Raw genomic sequence first — 3,272 nt, forward strand, 5'->3', positions numbered from 1 at the left:
TAAAACACTGGGCATCACAAGTTTTGCAAGCCTTTTAAACAAAAGAGTACTCCTCAATAGTGAAAACCCTGCAGTGGCATAATGAGCATCTCTCTCTCTGGGCAGCCACCCACCCGATCCCTAAGAAAGACAACCACCCCAACCGAAAGCAGAGAGGTTGGTACGTTGAAGCGGACTCAGTACAAGTGAAAGGCTCTTCATATTCTGTCCCTGAGCACAGAAGTCTCCTATGGCTACTGCAGCTGCTTCCAGGAGCCACTGACCCTGCTGTGAAGTCACTTCAGGTCCTGCTTCTCACAGCAGGCATGCAACCTAAAGGTGTCAGGAGGCAATGATTAATAAGACTGTTTATTTGGGATCAAAGAACTGCAATTCCGCACACATACTTGAATAACAACCTAAAGAGTTGCTTAGCGAGACCCCCCCGCCCTTTTTTTTTAAACTTTCCAAGGTAGAGTCCAAGTGGCACGGAGTACAGAGTCCAATAGGAGGCTTCTTGAACTCAAGACTTTGAGATCCTAGATCTGACACTTAAACCCACCAAGCCGCCAGAGCGACCCTAGCAGACTTTCCATTGGGGTTGATGGCAGAAAGCTAATCTTGACTGTGATTGATTGCTAAGGTTATCACTAAGCAAAGTCTCTTCCTGTGGCAAGTTACATATTTTCGGGCTCAGTCCTTGTAATATTTGGGGTTTGGCTCAACTCAAAAATTCCTGATTCTACCCAGTGGAGGCGTGCATAAAAGCCCATCTCCTTAATGGCTTCCTGGCTCCATTTTATTTTATTTATTCTCTTTTTATTATTATTATTTTTTTAAAGATTTTATCTATTCGTTCGACAGAGGGAGAGAAAGAGATCACAAGTAGGCAGAGAGGCCGGCAGAGAGAGAGAGGGGGAAGCAGGCTCCCCACCAAGCAGAGAGCCCGATGCTCGATTCCAGGATTCCAGGACCATGAGATCACAACCCCAGCCAAAGGCAGGGGCTTAACTAACGCTGTGCCACCAAGGCGCCCCCCCCCCCGCCGCCGGCTTCATTTTAAAACCCCTTCACGCAAGAGGCCCCATTTCATTCGATCTTTCAGATTCTTTTCTAACAACTGGAAAGGAACTCTAAATTTTTGGACTAATATACATTTTCCGTAATTTGATCGAGATACCAGTTACTTTTAGCAAACTCACTGGGCTGTGCACTTCAGATTTGTGCACTCTATGTTCAGTCATTTACTGTACGAAGAAAAAAATGTTAAGATTTCATTTATTCGTTGGATTTTATTTAAAGTATCCAGCTAAAGTGCGAAGTCTCATTTCATTTCGTCCCTATTTTGGTCTAAAAAGCCCTACTGATGTTTGAAACACCTCAACCAGAAAAATCTAAAAAAGAAAAATATGTTAAGATTTCATTTATTCGTTGGATTTTATTTAAAGTATCCAGCTAAAGTGCAAAGTCTCATTTCATTTCGTCCCTATTTGGGTCTAAAAAGGCCCTACTGATGTTTGAAACACCTCAACCAGAAAAACCTAAAAAAATGATTTTTAGAAAGATATCAAAGGTATCTTTGGTGACTCCTCCTTCACCTCCTTCCAGACGTGGGGCAGTCCGGCATTTCGAGATGCCTGTAAGTCCAGCGCGCACCGTGCGGTTTCCCCAGCAGAGCGCGGGGGTCTCGGGAAACCGTACTCTTGAGCCGCTGGTAAGCGGCGCAACTCTGCAGAACTTTAACACTCGCCACAACCTCACCAGACTCTGCTTCGAGGCGATTGCAGCCGAGTGCAACGCAGAGTACTGAGCACTGTACGATGACAGAGAGCCATGGGCCGCCTGGCAACCGCTGTGTTCTAAGCCGTTCTAACAGCCTCGATGATATTTTGCTGCTCCCCGCCCCCCCCCACCACCACCCTTTTTAAACAGAGCTACGGGTCTACGCGGTTTTCCTTCTTTCGGGTTCTCTTTTTCCTTCCTTCCTCATCCGGCTAGGATAAAAGAAGCATTCTCGTCTCTCCAGGATCGGGCCCTCACCGCTGCCCAGGCCGCCTAGGAAGTCTCAATGCCTCCGGACCTGCCTCCGCAGCTTCTCGCCCCCCGCCCCCGCCCCAAGGCGCCAGCCTTTCTCCCCGCGCCTTCCGCAGCAGGCGCCCACGCCCGCCCCCAAGGAAAGCGGGTGGCGCGTGTGGGGCGGGGCTGGGCGCGGGCGGACGAAGCGTGCGGACGGCCCGCCCTACGTAGGCCCTTTCTGGGGCGTCCGCTGGGGATGCCGCACCATGAACTGTTAGAAGTTTGAGGAGTTTGGAAAAAAGGAAATTTCCATTTGAAAAGTTTTTCAGGGGGCGCCTGGGTGGCTCAGTGGATTAAGCCGCTGCCTTCAGCTCAGGTCATGATCTCACAGTTCTGGAATCGAGCCCCGCATGGGGCTCTCTGCTCAGCAGGGAGTCTGCTCCTCTCTCTCTCTCTCCGCCTGCCTCTCTGTCTACTTGTGATCTCTCTCTGTCAAATAAATAAATAAAATCTTAAAAAAAAAAAAAAAAGAAAAGTTTTTCAGGATTTCCATTCACGAAGGGCCTAAGAGCTAAAGACGACAGTGGAATCTGACAAGTTCCAGGAGAGCGTCCTGGTGCGTGAGTGACCCCCAGTCTCGGCGTGGGGACGTTAGAGCGACCATCACCACGACCGCTGCCCGCGCAGAGCTTGCCTGCTGGGCACGGGAAACCGAGGCGGGCGGCAGCGGAAGCGCCCCCACCCCCCGCCCCGAAGGCATCCCCGAATGTGGACAAATGCTCTCCTTCTGACCACTTGTATTCCTCCCACCCCCTCCAGCCCGCACAGCGGTCCTGGTGCAGGTCCCCCGCACCCCTGAGGACAGGTGGCGACGAAGGGCGGTCTGGTGAAGGCGGAGAAACGGCAAGTGCCATCAGGCGAGCCCACCGACTTGCACCGTCCCGCGGAGCCCACTCGCCTCAGACCACGAGGACCCTAGCGTTTAAGGCGGGTGGGGAGCAAAGGGGGAGAGGCCGTTGGGGTGCCCTTTTGTCTTCAGAATCGCCCGGCGCCGAGGTTTCCCGTGATGAGCACGCGGCGTCTGCTGCGATCCTGGTCTCGGGTTTTCCAAGGCTTTGGAACGTCTACTGTCCAGTGTGCGGCACATTGCGAGGTAAGGAGCTACTGACTACCTAAGAAGGCGGGGGAGAACGGGGAGCTTGTGTCTCTGTGGCGCAATCGGTTAGCGCGTTCGGCTGTTAACCGAAAGGTTGGTGGTTGGAGCCCACCCAGGGACG

At 52.0% G+C, this 3,272-nt stretch overlaps 1 non-coding gene across 1 annotated transcript; it reads left to right on the forward strand.

Annotated features, from left to right (window-relative positions):
* The first annotated feature begins 3,198 nt into the window (after nt 1-3,198).
* TRNAN-GUU lies at nt 3,199-3,272 on the forward strand. Its single transcript has one exon. It is a non-coding gene; the product is annotated as a tRNA-Asn (tRNA).

This window comes from Mustela putorius, unplaced genomic scaffold (assembly GCF_011764305.1).
Source record: "Mustela putorius furo isolate JIRA1106 unplaced genomic scaffold, ASM1176430v1.1 tig00000585_pilon_pilon_pilon, whole genome shotgun sequence".
NCBI classification, from domain to species: Eukaryota; Metazoa; Chordata; class Mammalia; order Carnivora; family Mustelidae; genus Mustela; species Mustela putorius.